At 40.7% G+C, this 19017-nt stretch overlaps 1 long non-coding RNA gene across 1 annotated transcript; it reads left to right on the top strand.

The window, feature by feature from the left end:
- The first annotated feature begins 316 nt into the window (after positions 1 to 316).
- On the top strand, positions 317 to 18950 carry LOC125317232. Its single transcript, XR_007199981.1, has 3 exons — positions 317 to 600; positions 1583 to 1714; positions 18880 to 18950. It is a non-coding gene; the product is annotated as an uncharacterized LOC125317232 (long non-coding RNA).
- The last annotated feature ends 67 nt before the right edge of the window (positions 18951 to 19017 follow it).

The raw sequence follows: 19017 nt of genomic DNA, 5'->3' as shown, positions 1-19017 counted from the left end.
CTCTGGCTTAATGACCCTAGACTACCTGGGGCATAGGAGTGAAGCAGGCTTAATTAGGGAGCAGGTCTAGGGAAGTTGGGAGATATGGCCCTGCACATAGATGCTGCTTTTCTGCGTTCTTGGAGACTCGTTACAAGAGAAATACATGTCCTTTGCCAAGCCCAAAGGGGAGAAGGCTTAGCACAGGGGTGGAGACTTGGTCTCCCAACAGGTGGCAAAGATTCAGGAGCACATGGCATCTGTGCAAGTCCCATATCAGACACACACACTCAAATCACAGGGAGAGAGGTGAGCTGGTTACTCCTGTCCACCCTCTTGTATTTCACAGGCAGAGGACCTGCTGAATACAACATATACATACAGAACACCCTGAATTGTCCTCTTCATCACTCGTACAGAAAAACTGCCAAGAGTGTGCTGACTTGGTTAGCTCCTGGAGAAGACTTCCATGGTGGGCAGGACTTGTCCCTAAAGCAAAAGGAAACTGGGAGAGCTTGGGTCTCCAATTGCTGCTATAAAGAAGAGAACTTTGATCCTTCTCCTTGGCTGGACTTCAGAACAGCATTGCACAATCACTTCTGATGGTTCATGAACTCTGTGGTGAGGTGTCTCTCTCTTGTTCCCACCTATTTTAACTTTTATGTTAGTCTCTTTTTCTGTTTTCTCTAGGCTGCTCCTCTTTTCTCACTGCTTCTCCTTAGAGTGTTTATTTTAGAGAGCTTTTACTGAGAGCAGAATGAAGAGTGCTCCTTGGTGCTTATGATTTTCAGGGCAGATGGCCCTATATACATGGAAAACTGGCCAGGAAACATAATGAGCTCCAAAGCTAACTAAATGCTAGTAGAGAAAATCAGTGAGGGTGTTTCTCCAAGCTCGGCCAGAATTAGAGGCCACTGAATCATAGGAAAGCACTTCTCTCCTTTGAAAGGCCACGTTCACCCTGGTTAGCAGGTTGGATAGACCTTGGCAGACAATGAGATGGGACCTAGTCTTGCTGAATTTGGAACTGGGTTCTCATCTGAAATATGAGCAACAGCATAGCCAAACAATCATTTTTTCATATTTCTTTAAAACTTAAATCTCTGCCTTGTAGCAGTCTAAAATGTTTGACTGGTTTTTCTTCCTTTCTGGTTTTATGCTGACCATGAACCTCATGAGAAAACTTGCTCCTGTGCATTCCAGTGGTTTAAGTAAGCAACTATTTTTTTAAAGTCTTTTGAGGTCAGAGTAAGAATTTCAAGTCTTTTGAGGTTCTACCTCTAAAAGGCAATTTTTAAAGAGAAGAAAATTCATATTTGAATTTTGTCTTCACATTCTGCTTCAGTAAGTCTCCAAGTTCAAGGCTGAGGCCCACATTAAGGGTTTTAAATACCTTTCTTGGCTAAAAAGGAATTATGCAAAGATATTACTTTATTACCTTCCAGATCTGGGCTGTATATGTGTTCACACTGATGACTGTTTACTTTACTAGATACAAATAAAGTGGTTTTTGTTTACTGTGTTCCTCTTCTTGTATTCCTGCTGCTCTTGACATACCTCTAGAGGAACATGCTGGATTTCACTCTTGTTCTCGTCTCATCAGCAGGATCAGCAATTGAGTTTGTACAGTTGCTCTGCAGAGCACACCTTCTCATCCTGACTGTGGTACCCCTGTGCTGTGGCACCTGTTGCACAGTGCATTTCTGCCTGCTTGAAGGATGTACACTACCCCCAGGTAAAGGGACCTATGAGAAAACCATAAGATCCAAGGAATCATGTGGATGGACATTTAACCTCAGGGGTTAATGCAGTTATCTGGTACAGGTCTCTCTTTAGTTCTTTCATTTATACTGCATTAAGGGTGTAATGAAATTTGAAATAGCACCTCTGTACGTTTGACAGGCACAATGAGCCATGGATCACTCCTGAAAACCTAATATGCCTGGGAAAATAAATGGTGTAAACTGTAAACAAAATACGCTTCAATGATGCATTGATAAGAAAAAACTGGTATTGCAGCCTTCTGGGAAATAGGTATCATTCCCAGTAGTGATATTTTGCATATTTTAGTCAGGACTGGGAACCACAGAAGATACAGAGCTTTCCTGTCAGGACTTGATTGTAGAATTTGTACATAGTGAAGCATGCCAAACCCTACCCTTATTAACTGTTTGACTATTCCTACAGGCCCGTACATATAATCTATGCGGTTGCAAAACAGGAACAATTGCAGGACAAAGAACATACTGTTAAATTAAAGAGTTTCATAGTTATTGCCTGCAGTATGTAGGGAAAAAAAAAAGTAGCAGGAGATTGTGAAGGCATGTATATAAAGCTGAAAGAAAAGAGAATGCCGAGTTCAAGGAACTTGCCGAGTTCCTGTTCCTGACACTGAGAAAGTAAATGAACAGCTGCTTTAACCTACTTCCTAACTGAACTATATTGTGTTTACCTTATTAGTTGGCAGTATGCTTTGATTTAGAACAAAATATCCATTGAAGAAATGTTTGACATAGTTTGACGTTGTACCTGTTTTCTTACCCCAAGACCCAGTGTTCGAATGCTCTTTCACTCCTGCCTGATGGCTAAAGGCATTCATGGATCCCGTTTTGTGCGTGCTGGTGCATAGGCACCTCTAGCTGTGTAGAAAACAGTAAGCTAATTCTGTTTCCTGGGTGATTGCTATTTAGGCAAAAATACTGTCTGATCAAATGCTCCATTGCCTCCATGTCTGTGATTGCACCCAGTTTCCAGTAATTTTCATCACATTTGTAGTAGTTTTTTTCCATATTACTTTCTACCATTTTTGTAGTGCTTTGTCTGCCTGCCTGGTTTTGGCATTAAGCAAGCAGATGATTCAGCAAGTAGGAACGAGCTTACCTCCTACTTCTGTGCTGGGAGATATTTCTGCTCTGCCCCAGCCCTATGGCAGAGTCAAAATTCCTGTTTCTCTCAGTTCTCAGCTCCTTCTAAATTGGTATTGCAGTGGAATTTGGGCTTTAACCACCTCTGCTGGCTCTGGTGGCTCCGGTGGCTCCAAGGGATTGTGATCCACTCTGCAGCTCTTAGAAAAATGGACATCCAAAAGGCTGGCATTGGACCACCAAAAGCAGAATTCTAACATCAATAAGGATAATACTAGTAAACGTGAGTTTCATGAATGACCCATAAAATCTACGTTTGATGTCAAGTTCAAACTACATTTCTTAAAAATTTGGGCTACACATCTAAGAGGAGAAAGTCATGTTCTCATTCCATTTAATACACATTATTACTCCTACTTTGCACGTAGTTTATGATCTTTATCTTAAAAAAACCCTACTCCTGATGTCACCAAGTAGGATTAAATCTGACCAGGTTCTGCCACTGTAACTTTGCCCTCGTATCTTCAAGCAAAACAGTGCAACTTGCACCACCAGTTTCTTATGAAGCATCTTCAAAAGACTTTGATCATCACTGATCTATTCTACATTTAGTTGCATCAGTGACATAAAGATGAAAGTCTTCTGGTCTCATTTCTGTTCTTTCAAGCTGTCTGAACTCTCACTAGCAGTACACAGCAATTACAGTTTGGCCTGCATTTAGTGGCACTTTTGCTTGGCTGCTGATAGGCATGAATTTCATCTGCTGTGGAGGTTTACACTAGTGGAAGAACTGGCCTGATGCACTGGCAAATGCTTCAGTGGTCAGCAGGAAGCACAGTCCAAACTACAAACTTTATTATCCATTGACTCTGTTGGATAGTGATCAGAAAGGCTCTTTTTTGTTCTTTTTTCCAGTGTGGATATTTTCTCCGAAATGATCCTGTAATCCTGAAATAGGTACTTGATATTCTGCCAAAACATTGAACTTCAGGGAAGTTTGAGAAATTATGTATTTGGATAACACTTGTACATGGGTGTTAGGTTCCTAGTAGGTTCCAGCTGACTTACAAAGAATCTCAAGAATGGGAAACCTCGTCTTCTGTGTGGCAACAGGAAATTTCATTTAAGGACAGGTTGTATGACTGTAGCATTTGTAGGAAGGAGAGAGAATAATTAATAATATAGAAATGGAAATTGCAGTTTTGTGTCACATGACTGGATTGAGGGAAGCAATTAGAGTAGTTTGAGATCTCAAAGACCCATCTTTCCATTTCTTGAATTCTTATAATGCCTAGAGAAAATGAAAATATGAAAGAAACCTCCATATCACTGGACAGCCCAAAGCCCCATTTTAGATATTCAGAATTAGTAGCAAAAGGGAAGTCAATAAAAATATTTCACTTCCAGAGAAATTAAGCAGCACGGACCTATGATTGTTGTATTTTGGTAAACATCTAAATATACTGCCAAATGAGAACTGGTTTTAATATAGAAAAGATGACCAAAAAAAAAAGGGAACTTTAAAGATTCAGGATTTCCCAAGAAATTAGACAGAAATTGAACAACTGTTGACATCTCGAAAAGGGATTTAATGGTTTGAGCAACCTGATCTAGCTTTGATATCAGTGCTGCTTTGAACAAGGGACTAATGGACCTCTAGAAGTCTCTCCTAACCTCAATTTTTCTACGAATTTATCAACTGACCCTGTGAGAAGAGGGTACTAATACAAAACATCAGGGATTCCTCTTGACACACATTGCCAAATTTTTCATTAGTGACATTTATATAAACAGGAAGAACACGTAAATTAAATTAGCTGTTGACACAAAGCTGAGAGGCATCATCAATACAGCAGAGGATCAGAATATGGAAGGCAAGGAAGAATTTTGAGGAGTGAGCTAATAGAAATGGATGTATGTAACTACATGAGCTTCAAGGTCATGTGCTTAGTGAATAATCACAACAATTTCCATTATACACTGTGTTTGCATCTATTGAAAAGGACAGAGAACAAAATAGTGTGCGCTAGTCAATCATGGGCTAATTAGGTGTAACTGCTGTGATGTGGCTGTAAAATGAGCAAATGCCACAGAGCAGATAAGGCATTTTGAGTAGTGATAAGAAGGAACTGATACCATTGTTCTTAATTTAAAAAACCACAAACGCACAAAAACCCTACCCCAAAACAAAAGCAACAGCAAAACACAAAACAAACCAGGGATGAGAACAACAAAAAGTTCAAAAAGAAACTTCAAGAAGAGGCAATTTTTGTCATGAGAAAAAATGGCCATCGGCTGCCAACAGGTAGAAATTCAGATTGACAAAGAACATACCTAATTTTGAGACTTCAGGATAGTCAGTTACTATGAGCAGCAAGAGCTGTGGATGAGAGCACAACCTGTGCCAATGTCAGCTCCCAGCTCATCCTTTGTGGAGCAGTGCTACTCCTTCTGCTCCCTCACATCCCTATTGCTGTTATATGTTCCTTAAACAGCTTGTGATATTCTAAAACCTTACAGGCAATACTGATGTCAATGAGTCAAGCCTGCTAATGGTCCCTGAAAGATGACTTAGTAATTCTCTGCCATTCATTTACAATTATCAGAGTAAATTCAAAAGGGTTGTATGAGTTCACTGTCAGGAGAGAGCTCAAAGCCAAAGTTAGCCCACTCCTCCAGCCACTAGACTTCCCTCAAGAAGGGGTATGCCTGCCCATGGTTAATGGAAGTATATCAGACTTTGCCTGCAGCAGTTTGCTATCTGAAATAATTACATGTCATCAAAGTGAAAGCTCTGCTTTCCCTAGATTCTTATTTTGCTGTAGTACACCTGATGGTGCCTCTATGAATTATATATGCTGTGGCACATCAAGGCCACATCCTGAAATAACAGGATGTAGGGAGCCTGGTAAAATACAAAGAAGCTATGGAAAAGTGAAATAATTTATTTGAAGTTAATTAATAGGTTCATCTATTTATTGGAATCAACCATTAACAGCAAAACAGCAGGTTGCAGTAATTTAACATCTATTAACTGCCAAAGAATATGAGTTTGTCCTAACTGCAGTTTATTTATGAAATTTGAACACATTCAAGCACCGATATACGGTGTGGTCAGATCTGCAACCGTGGTAAAGAGCTATTGGCCAAAAATGTCTCTGACCCAAAGCTTCAGAGATCAATCCAAGCAATCTCAGGCACAGTGAAAAATTGGCCACAATTCTGAGTTTCCAGGCTCACAGTCCATGAGAAGATTTTGGAGTCAACAATGTTTATTGTAGCTTAAAAAAATCACAGAGAACCAAGCCTTATGGATTAGTCCACAGCACCAAACTTACAGGCTTGGTCCATTTCCTCATGCATAGAATTTTATTTCAATTTAATTTAAAATAAATGCAGATCAGAATGTATGTTCTGTATCAGAATGTGAGTCAGTAATATCCCTATCCCCAAACCTGCTATTCCTGAATATGTGATTTCAAAATTTGGTTTTTAATTTTTGTCAAGGCTGGCTTATTCAGTCCCTGTTTTCACATTTGGTCTTCTGCCATGCAGTCTGTATCATAAACTAAGATCTATTTCAAATTTAAGTCCGGATCTATTATTAGTATTATTATGCATATTGAAATGCACTGATGAATTGAGCACTAATATAGTATGAGTCAGATAAGATCAATCTGATTATGCTCACAGATCAGAATTAACAACCGATTGTTGGGGGCACAGCAATGGCGCCCAAGGAATGCTGTACACCCAAACGGTACAGTCCTGTGAAATGCTGTCATTGTTGCCCAGCAAAAGGAATTTTGCATTCAATTTGGTTTCTTCCACAAAATACCTGAAGTACTCAGCATTTCAGACTCAGCCCACATGTCAGGGCTACCTATGGTGCAGTGATCTGGGCATTTACTAAAATGAGGGTTAGTCCAACTAGCCTCTCCTGTTTCAAAAACTCAAAATGCTGCTCATGTGACAACTTCGAGACATCAACCAGGATGACCAGTTTTAAGGAATGTGGAGAAACACAAATGCTTCACTCACTTGCCTATTCTCCTGATTACTGAACAGAGGGGTTTTCCTAATTTACAGAACATAACCGCCGCTTTTGGGCAGTTTTGTTCTGTAAATCCCGTGTTTTCTGCATTTACTTTACCTCCCAGCTTGACTACAACCTTTGGTAATATCATAAATCAAACAGTAAGTAGGATTCCCCACAGCTTGGATGCAAAAGTGTAAGAAACATAGTGTGACTTCCTTTGTATTAAAATATTGTCTAAACGCCATCTTTAGGAAATACCTACTGGAGTCCGCTGTAGACAGATGAAAGCAAGTCCTGGCTGTGTTTCTAACTAGAAGGGCATGAATCAGCTGTGATCCAGAAGATGTCTGACAGTGGTGCTGACTCCAAACTTACCTTGGGCTTGGCCAGACACAACTGCAGCTACCTGGTGGTATTGGACAGTGGATATATAATTACACTGAACTACCCTATTGCGTCAGATTCTTCCTTCATTTACACCAGTCCAGCTTCTTGGAGGTCAGTAGCTTTGAAGTGGTAGGAGAAGTATTTGGCTGAGTTCCTCAGTTTTATGCAAATATCCTATGTAACATCAAAAAAGGAAATTTAGAGAGGAGGTGGAATAGCATTTAGAAATCAAGACCAGAAAATGTCTGCCTGCTGTTGAAGCAGGTAAACTACAGCAGCTGTAGTTTAGCTGTTGAGGGAAGTTTTCCCTAAAAGGGATTTCAGAGTTTGAGGTTCAAGGAAACCATCCCAGCTTTCACATATTTACTTACCAAGAACTGAATGAAGAAGCTTCAGTGCTTGGACAAGCTGCTACAATTTGAATAAGGGACAAAAATCCATGTTCAAACCACTTTAGCATGGACATTAAATTAAGTATGATAATGGCAGCAGTTACCTGATCCATCAGGGCGACTCATGCCACCTAAGCTGGGCACCTAGGATTCCCCAAATGGACAGTGGGCAATTTAGGTACTCAACAGAGGAGCATATTGCTCCTCATTGCCAATACAGAGAGTTTACTGAACATTTATAGGTGTGATTCATTTCTGAAAGACACTGAGTGGACCTCTGGCTAGGTTCTGGGAAACAGCAGGCAAAGGTATATGCCTGGACAGGCTCTGGAGTCTGGTCTTTAACGTCCTGATGTATGCAGGAGTCATAATAGCAAATGTTGTTTTGATGCTGTCAGTATTAGGCATAGTCTGAGCACATCTAATAAACCCAGCCTCTCTGAGGTAGCATGTCAGAGCCTCATTGTCTGCCTCGGAGCTGCAACAATTTAGATGCTTAGTAAAGCAAACCTGACTGTTCCTCGTAAGAGAAAATGTTGAGCACAACTCTGAGCACAAGAGGCTGAATAGATTTTTCACCACCTTCAATATCACACGGTCCTGAATACTGGAACAGGCTATCCTTTTGGACCTAGAGGCTGTTTTCATAGATGTCCTAAATTCATTGTAACCTCTGCACCTACTTGGGGAGAAGTGAAGTGATTCAGAGGATGTAAGCAAGGCAGAGAGCAGGGAGTTTTTGACAGATGTCAACAGGAAAGAAGAGTACAAGGACTTGGGTGCAAAGGAGGTGATGAACATGGCTCTAAGCACCCAAATTCTACCAAAGACAGACACGGCCCAAATCTTCGGACAAGCAGATCTTCTGGCACATTCCTACATGCTGTGACCTGAGCCCATGGGCACTGCAACACGTGCTACCAGAGGTGATGTAACTGGTGTTGGACTCACAATGACCCTGGCCAGAGGTTAAGCACTGGTACCTTCTTTCTGCTTGCCTGCATACTGGGTGGTTTCACTTGACATTGAACATAACCAAAAAGGAACCCCCGCACTGCAGGGTGTGAGGCAATTAGCCAAACCGTTTCTCCTAAAATTGGATTTCATTGTACAGGTCTTTTTCATTCCTTCAGAGCTCATGCTTGAGAATTAATATGGCAATTATCGATCCCTTTTGTATACTATGGAAAGGAGGTTCTATTCCTCAGAAGTGGATTTGCTCTGATGACACATAAACAAAGCCCTGAAGGGAGGAAGGTAAAACATAAAGAGGTGTTGACAAGCTGTACACCACTTGGTTATGCAAACACAGATGTGGTAAGGGGCAAAGAGCAATAATTTTGCAGAAGTTGAAAGTGTGGGAACGCTGGCGGTTGCTCTTTAATGATTATAACACAAAGGAATGCTGGCAACTTCTCTCACTGACTTTACATTATCAAACTGAGTCAGTGATGAGTAATAAGATATACTATTAGAAGTATCCTTTAATGTACCAGCTCTTTATATACCAGCTTTTCTTACAAAGATGTAAAGCTTTCTATGAAATATTGTGTTGGTCCTAATGCCACCAGAGAACTCCTGTTTGCAGATGCAGTGCATCATTGTTTTCAGATCAGACCCACTGGCTTCTGCCTTACTTGCTTATAAGTGAGCTGGGATTAGGAAAGTAAAATGGGATTGAGGTAGAGATCTCATGGGTAAGCTTGTCAAAAGTGTGATTTATGTAGCTTTCCTTCCATAGTTGCCCAGTTTGACACATCTGTCTTTTGTCTTCTAAAAATTAAGCTCTTCGAAAGGGCATTTCCAAGCTGACATCCATAGTTGTGCCTGGGTGCTGTAGCTGTTCAGTCTCTGCACTAGCACAGTTTGCCAGCCTAGCTCTGCGGAGTTGGGTCCATCACACAGTGTTTGTGTTTCACAGGAATAAAAAGAAGACTTTTTATTTTTTCCCTCTAAGTTTGTGTGTTTGTATGTCCCCAGGACTTGTGTGATGGTACACGTCCTGTATTCACAAGCCAAAGTGGTTGTTTGCCAGGCAAAAGATAAAAGATTCCTGCAGCCACTCAAACACATTCCTCATCTATTGATTTCTACCTCTGCAGTCAGGTCAGAGCCTGGCATTTGTTGCAGACCCCATCAGATTTGCACAACCTATTTTTATGGCTCTTGACCTTACATGCTCCAAAGTGCTGATGAGCTAAATACATGTCCTGAACACAAGAATATTGTTAGAAGAGTGCATGTGAGTACAGAAGTGAGGCAGAAATAACACAGGCAAAAAATTTGAGGGAACATTTGCTGTCCTTTTATGACCTATCCAACGGAAAGAGTAGATAAGAGCTTTTGCTGTAGAATTTCCTTCCACTCTGGGTTAGTCTGCTAGGATGGTGAGGCTGGTTAGTTTAGAAAAGTTTCTTTTGGAGAAACTGAAGTCAGATTTGCCTCTTCAGAGATTTAAGAGAAAAGGATTTTTCTTCCCATTTTTCTGTGAATATTCCCAAGTTGGAGATCAGTAATTCAAGCCAGGACATGCAAGGAGCATGTTCCTTGAGGTATACTTACAACTACGCAGTCTGTCAGCAAGCGAAAATCATTGCATTGCTACCTCCACCCAGGCAGAGAACTGGCACACAAATATGGAGGCTTCCATGCTGCTTCTTCTCCAGCTTTTTCTTTGGATGTGGCCCGGAGCTCATCCTCTCTTCTTTGCCCTGTAGACTCAGGGACATCTAGTGGCTGAGCAATCCTGAACACAGTTTTGGATCATGAATTACCCTAAGGGAGTAGGGATGCCTCATCCCGTAAGGAATTTAGCATGTCCTGAGAGTTGACATCCATGGGCATCTTCTGGGAAACAGATGGTCAGTGCTGTGGGTCAGTGCCGTGGGGACATTGTTAATGCTGAAGAAAGTGTGATATTAAATTCAGACCAGTTAATCTGAGAGTTTCCTTCTTAGTCAGCCAGACCTTTGAGCAAGGTCCAGCAAACCTCTTATCTGTAAACCAAGCATACTACTTCACAAAAGCTGGAGATAGTTTTTGGTAGCACTTTCAGTGCCTTGGATTTCATTCTTTCATTTCTCACAGGCTGTGTCTTACGCAAAGGATTAATCTAAGAGCAACTTTAAGTATTCTCCATCCCATGGGCTACTCCTTTCCCTGCTGCTTTGATGGATGTTATCCCTGCTGCATCCCAGGCTTAGGGCCCTCACTGGGGCCCTTGAGAAGACCTGAGGAAACGCGTCTCCTGATGCTCTGCTGCCTGCTCTGCTCAGTCCTGCCAGGCTCTTCTTCTTGGCTCCTGCTCCACTGCACTCTAGACCTTGGCTGAAGTCCATACCTGAGTGTGTGCTATCCAGAGAAGACAGAACTTGAGATTAGCGTCGAATCTACACTATGGTGCCTGCACAGGTGCACACAAATGGCAAATAGAGTTGACATTTTTCACAAGTCCCTGCCCAAAGTTGTTCCACTTACGGTAGTGATGAAATCAGGGAATGGTAGATGTTCTGAGACCTTCAGTCTTGTATTGGTGTGGTTTCTGCAAAAGCAGCAAGGGAAAGCCCAATGCTACAGTGTCCTTCCTGCTTATTTCTTTCATGCATTGCAGGAGTGATCTCCAAATCCTAATAAAATTCTTAACATGATTGATTTTAAACAGCTGTGAATCTCTGTGACTAACTATGGGGAAGAGTTGAGCCAAAGCTTTAATGGCAGTACTTTGAAGGCTTTTCTCATGAAGATCCAGGTAAAAGGATTTTCATCAGGCTATGGGTCTGTATAATGCATATTTTTGAGATGCAACAGCTCAGCTAAAACCCATGAACTTCTAGAATTTCTTTGTGAGTCCCTCATGAAAGATTCACCAGCATCTCTTTGCCCCATTTTTGGGCTGGTTCCTAAGGTTTTACCCGTAACATTCCTCAGTAACAGATGCCAAGACATCTCCTGAGATATTTTTTGAATAAGAACTTCCATCTGGCGCTGTATCCTTAGAAGCTGTGACTTGGCTTCTTTGTCTGCAGGGTGGTTAGTCCTAATGAAGCAAGCACAGCAATTTGCTGAGCAGAGATATATGCTTATCAGATCCTGTTACTGAGCTGATTCTCTTTTATAATTATTTATTCTGACTTCAGTAGATGAAGCAATGTGAAAACACTTAAACCCACGGCTCTCATCAGGAAGACACAATCTCACACTCCTGTGAACAACTGAAAGCTGTCTATATAGAAACGGGTAACTGTACTGGTATAGCTGTCCCACTATATCCTGCCAGGCAAACTTCCCATTCTCTTCTATCTAAAGATAAATGTCCTGATTTAAATTATGTTGAGATGAGCTTCATAGAAAAGAAGTACTTTTTTTTAGAGGGACAGCAGTGTCCATAGAGGGAAAATTTTACTGGCGTAGCTAAACTAGTATAATTATACTGGCATAATTATGCTGGTAATTTTCCCTGTGTATACAAGCTATGAGTCTCAAATTGTGCTTCACTGGCAGAAGAGCCTCCTTTGTTGGAGAGATTCTTCAGATCTGAATCAGGTCATTAATAAGTGCTTCAGCACTCAAGTCAATGCCTCACATTTTATAAAGACTTTTTGCCTCCCAGAGAACCCCAACTGTTTTATGCTTGTAACAGATTCTACATGAAACCTCATCCTATGATGAGGGAAAGTGAGCACAGGGGAGAAGCGTAGCAGTTACTTCCCATCAGCATTGTCAGTGGCACAAGGCCTTGTGGAGAGAGAGCTCAAACACCACGAAATAGCAGCAGACTGACATTGTGTGGGTTTGTTTCTTTGCCTTTCTATTTCTTCTGTTTTATATTTCTGTAGCCTGTTTTGCTCCCTGCTAACAAGATTTCTGTTCAAAGGGGGACTCTGTGTGTGACTTGTAATACATATGAAAACAAAAGCTGTGCATGATGGTTTATGAGAAGACATGAAAGCTCATAATATAACCACGTGAAATGGCTTAAGTAATTTGAACAGAAATATCTTCAATGACAATGAGTCATCAAGACCAAGATGGGAGCCTCATGTGAAACATAACCGTGTCAAGTAGATGAGGCTGTAATACAGCCACAGCCTTTGCTAAATATAGCCATATACACATATCAGTTGAACTGGAAGTATGCAGAACAGCAAAATAAATGGCTTAAACAATCATTAGACAATAGAAAGCTAAACAAATATGGTAATTATATTTTCTATAAATAGCAAAGTAAACTCACCAATCAGTGGGTTTTCTTTATTAGTAATTATTGCTGAATGAAATGAATGAGAAATTATGATAGGTTTTACAGAATTACAGAGACACTGATTGGAACTAATTGGGACCAGCCTCCCTCATACAGGACTACTGCCAACACCTGCTGTCAGCTGTGGCTTTGTCTAGGCAAGTTGTGAAAATCCCCATGGATGGTGATTTTGCAGCATCTCTGGGTACCTCCTCCACTGTTACCCTCCAAGTAAAGCTTTTCCTTATGTCCAAACTGAACCTTCCCAGCCACATCTTGTGACTATTGCTCATAATTCTCTTCATGGTCTCCCTGCCAGCTTCTTGAATGCAAAGTCATCTATCTTCTGGACATTTTGGTAGCTCTATGCTGGGTCAGCTCCAATTTCTGCATATCTCTCCTAACTTGGGAGTGGGAGCATCCACAGTGGGACACAGAATTCCAGATGTGCAGAGGGGGATTGCAATTTGATCTGCTGGACACACTCCTCCTATTGGTGCTCAGGATCTGGTTTGTCTTATATACAGGGAGAGCTTCCTATCCGTTTCTATTCAGCTGGTGTCTACTTGCCCTTTTCACCACGCTTCTCCCCAGCAGCCAGTGTTTGGATGCCTGGTGTTGGCCCAGCCAAGTGCAGAACATCACACTTCATTGATATTCACACCATTTTTTGTTATCCTTGTCTTCAGGTTTATCAAGGACTAGCTTGAGTGAGGCTCTGCCTTTCAGAGTGTCAACCTCTCCTAATTTCCTAGCATCTTCAAAATTGCTGAGGATTTATTCTATTTTATTATTCAGGTCACTGATACTGTTTGTTACTGGCCAACAGCTGGTTGATGGCTACCAATCAAGACATGGATTGCTAGCCTTTGAGATCAACAGTCCAGGCAGCTCTGTGGTGGAGTATAAATCCTCAGGTTCCAGATGAGAGGGCTGTGGAGATGAGTCAGAAGTCTTAGTGAAATCAAGTATACTTTATCCAATACTCTCTCATCTTCAAAGCAAGAAGACATTTCATCCCTCGAGGCAATCAGGTCAGCCAGGCATGATCTGCCCTGGGTAAACCCACACTAAATGTTGCACTTAGGGCTTGTATCAACAAGACCACACATTTTTGCAGTATAAGAGAAAACAGTGTGTCCACTAGATAGGTGAAATTCACTGCTGGTCAGTCTTCCCACCTACCGATTCTGACCCTCCAGCCTAGGCTCAGAGCCTTCACTATGGCTCTTGAGGAGAGCCAAGGACAAGGTCTCCTGGTGCACTGTTGCCCTCTATGTTTAGTCCTGCCAAGTTTCTCCTCTTGGCTTTTGCTCTACTGCACTCTAGACCTTGGCTTGTATCCACATGGAGTGTGTGCTTACATACCCAAACAGATCAGGAGAAGAGTTAAAATTTGAGATTAGACTCAAATCCACACTGCAGTGCCTGCATAATTGCACCCACAGAGGGCAATGAAGTTGACATTCCTCACAAGTCCTTGCCAGGTGTGCTCCCACTTGGGGTTCTGCAGCCTAAACCCACCAGGCAAACTTTGGAGCTTGTTTTGGTTGCAATTCCTCTCTGTCCTGGCTGGTCAGAGGTTTAGCAGTGCTCACTCTTAGATTCCCAGCTGGGCAAGCCACGAACCACACACAGGGAGGGTCTCTGTCTTCTTCTGCCATTAGGATCTACTAACACCGTACATTGTAAGGACTGTACATTTCTTTCAAACTCAACAAAATCAAACTGACTCTCTCTCAGTGTGTCATACAGGATTATTAGATTTAAGTAGATATTGGTCTTGATTTCATAGCTACTCCTGTGTTACAGGAGTTACATAGCTACTCTGTGCCCTGAAATTCTTTCTCTCTTGTTTTTCCAAGAAGGATGTTAACACACGTGGCTAAACAGACTCCCCAGTGCTTTAGGTTTTACAGCCATACAGTCCCCACAATTCTTAATTCATAAATTCCAGCATTGTTTTCTCAAGGAATTCAATTCTAAAGGGTGTCAAAATTCTTTGTGACTATTCATGCTACTGTTTTGTCTTTCAAGTAAGACTCCATACATCAAGATGATAAAAAAATGGATAAAAAATTCTCCACTGAGTAAGTGACAACTTTGCCTCATTTTCTCAGTCTACACTGGATGAGGAGAATGTATTGCATCCTTTAAGATTTACTTACCAGGGAGGCATAAAGACTTTTAATTTAGCCAGTAAATTGTCTTCCAAAATTTATTTTTTATGCTGTAATGAGGAAAGCCATTGCACATAGCAAAATGCTTTTTTTGCCCTCTCCATTTAGCCTGTTAAATCTGGCTTTCTCTAATGCTCTTTGCGATACAGAAGGCTAAACATTCTGTTCAGATCAGCTCCAAAATGCAATTCCCATTGGTCTTAAAGCTGCAGGAGGTGTGGCAGTACTTTCGTTAATCTGCCTGCCGTTACCTGAGCCAAGTTTGCAGCATCTGTACTTATTAATGAAATAAGACTGTGTGAAAAGCATAGCAATTGGTCTTTACCAGGGTTAGGAACAGTGTTAGAGCATTATAAGCCTCTGTAATGATCAGAGTATAGTTCCATTACCAGACCTAACTCTAAACTTTTCCGGTAAAGGAGATGCCAGTTCTTCCATAATATTTAACAGTAGTTTATGGTTCGTGCACTGGATCTTTTTGAGGCTCGATCATGTTCTCACAAAAGGCAGTGTTGTGTCTTTCTTCCTTGCAAGGGTCCTTCACATCATTTTGACAACTTGCAAAACTGCATCTGTTCATCTCAGGGCTGCCCAGTGTTTGCACTTTGCAGACACATCGTGTTGGTTATGGAAGCAGACAGAAGTGATGCACTGAGCCAGTCTGTGCTGGGGAGCACCAGGGCACTACCCCAGGTCATGGGCAGGAGACCAGGTATCCCATAGATCATCACTTGGACCAACTTGCCCTATTTTAAAAGCATCCTGCCTAATTTTTATGTGGAAACCTTTTTAAGAGGAGCATTTTTAATTCAGGTTAAGTTAGCTGAGGTTAGAAAGAAAGTTAACTTGCTCTGGACAATAAAAAAAAATTCTCCAACTTTGTCCTTTTATGTATCATTTGTCACTATCTGCTCCTGTAACCATGATCAAAAAGGGAAGGAAAGAGGAAAAAAAGAGAGAGTTAAGAAGAATCAACTCCCTCAGAAGCTTGTGTGACCTGTGAGCCAAACATGCTTTCAAAATGCACAAAATTGAGCATGTGCCCATACACGTGTGTGTGTACAACATTTTTACTGAGTGTTAAATAAGAGGAGAGAAAAATACACCTGTGGTGAAGCTGCTGCCTGTGTTTATCAAACAGGGTAAATCTTGTTATCCAGAGATTTAAATGTTTGTTTCAAGTAACCAAAGAACAACCCATTTCAACAGCCACAGATTGCATTTGAGCTCTCTTTCCTCCTGTAGATCCAAGCTGACCTCTCTCCTTTTCTGCTGATGTTTGCAGGCAACCATCAAAAAAGATTAAACAGACTAATACCGTCAGAGCAGTGTAGCTGCACAGAATTTCTCTTGTCAGCTTAACAGAATGTGTTGACAGTGAATTTGCTTTGTAATGCTACAAGTTCACTTGATATTTCTATCCGGGATAATGATGTCCTGCCAGATCCATTGTGTTGGAGGAAAAAGTGTCCTTTGCCCTTCCAACGCTTGTGATGGAACAAGAGTTAGGCAAAAATAATTAGCTAATATTTGTCTAGGGGCTTATCTGCACAGAGAAGCCAGGCAAAAGGGATCTCATGCTTCTAGGAAAAAATTGCCAGAGTATAAAAGGTTTCAAGGCCAGAATTGAACAAAATGTTCTCAACTCTTCAAAAAATAAAAAGTCATGGGAATCCATTGATTTTGATGAAAGCAAAATGCTACACAAGTGAAAAGAGTAATTTCTACTTTTTAATTTTACTTCAGTACCTCCAAAATAGTTCCTGAGTTGTTTCAATGTCAGAATGCTAAACTTAAGAGGTTATAAGTTACTTAATTATGTTTACACATTTTTGTTAACATAAACAAATAGCTGAATAGAACCATATACTGTACTTCAGATAGATATATTTATTTTTATATTTATTTTTTTTTAAAAGTATATATCTATGTATATATACATATGTATACATATATTAGCCTTACACAAGTTATACATGAGTTTAGTGGCTTTTGTAGCCATGCCCCATAGCCCTGTAGCCCTCCCATGCTCAGAGGTGTCCCTGGCACATCAGGTAGAAGCTACAGCATCCTGGAACAGCCAGAGAGAAGACTGCTGCTACCAGAAAAATTGTTTCATGCTACAGACTGCTTCTGGCCCATTCCCAAAAAAAGTACAAGTCAATCAGCAACCCAAAATGTAGGTAGATTCTCCCAGCAGGTTCCCCAGTCCTTTTCTGCCTTAGCATTCACAGTCTGAAGACACAAAAAGGGGAAGATAAGAGGGATGAGGTGACTCAGTCAGGACAGCAGATCAGTGGGACAGTCTGGGCTAAAACTCAGGTCCTTGGTAATCTATCCTGCCTCTTAGTGATGCAGTGCTGCCTTTAATTATACCTGCTGACTGTAAAGCCTGAAGCCTGCTGCACAGGTACGCTACTGGTAAGGAACTGCAATGCATGTACATAATTATTTCCTTAAGACATGGTGTTAATGACATTGTTCATTGAGTTCTAAACAATTCTGGATTTTGGAGAGGAAATTTTGCAACCTGGAGCCCAAGGCTTCTTAACTAAACTTGATTCTCATTTGGTTTGCTCCTCAAGAGATACTTGCAGGCCTCATCCTGAAAAAGTGGGAGTTCAAGGTGACTTTAAGATGAAAAGAGACAATGTAATTATCATCTTGGAAGCAAATGACTGAGGTTAACCAATATTCTCACTGTGAGAGTGATCAGGTTAATAGTTATCACCTGCACCTCGCTTCTTTTTGAAGTGGCAAGGAAGGTCCCCAACAGATTTTTCAAGGAGATCATGACAATAACAACTCACCGAGTACTTAGCATGTTTCATTAATATCTTGATCTAGATATTAGTATACATGTATTTCCCCTAGATAGAAACACAGTAATCCTTCAGGCTGTGCCATCCAATATTATGCCCCCTAATATTCAACTTATTTCTCTTAAATAATGCTTGAGAGAATGAAATTTTTTAGAATAATTTTAATGTGCCATTTTTCAAAATGTAAAATTCAAATTTTATGTATTTTCAGAGCCATAATCAGAGTGGTTTCATTTGCAAATCACTAAGGAGACTGAGAGGTCCAAGTATTTAATTTATCCAAATCACCCAGAGAAGTTCATCTTCACCTGTAGTGTACTTTTTATTTTATTTTTTTCTAAACCTATGAGTGAATTCTCAGTAAACCGTGCTAGGGTTTGGCTTCTGCAGTCAACTTCAATCTCTTCAGAGTGGCCAAACCAGTGAAAATGGTCAATAGCTATTGCATACAGTAAGTGGATCTAAAACTTGTCTCAAATTTTGTAGATCTATAACTCAGAGAGGGCATAACTGAAATCTACAGTCCTAGAAGTAAAAAGCAACTACACAGATTCTGAATCTAACACAGATTCAGAATTTAATTTTTGCTATTTATGACTTAATATTTTCTTGTTCAAGTAGGAAAGACTTACTGTACTGAACAATTCCATGTTGTCTCACTGTAAATATTTGCAATATAAGAGTCCATCTGAACTACCATTATTAATCCCCTTCACAACCAGCAGGGAAATACAGATATTAGTAGGTGATTCAGATAAATGTCTAAAAAAGATGAACCTCACACTCTGTAATTGGCAGTTTCTTCCCAATATTTATAAAAGTATCTTAGGGAAATCACTCAGATGTAGACATCCACATGATAGATGGCTCACTTTAGTTGAGAGAAGTAACTTTTCTTTTCAGAAGAAACCAGATCTGCTCTTTTCCCTGCCTACTGGGCAGACGAATAAGATGGCTATTTCTCCTCTACATGATAGGTTCTGGAGATATCAGAGAAGAACCTTTGGGTTGAGCATTCAGAGAAGATGGAAGAAAGAAACAAAGAGGTAGGACAGGAAAATTTAAATATTCCATTATATGCTGGGGTCCTTTCTTCTGCCTGTCTGACTTTTTGC

This window comes from Corvus hawaiiensis, chromosome 26 (genome assembly GCF_020740725.1).
Source record: "Corvus hawaiiensis isolate bCorHaw1 chromosome 26, bCorHaw1.pri.cur, whole genome shotgun sequence".
Lineage (NCBI taxonomy): Eukaryota > Metazoa > Chordata > Aves > Passeriformes > Corvidae > Corvus > Corvus hawaiiensis.
This window is presented reverse-complemented; position numbering and strand designations above follow the sequence as displayed.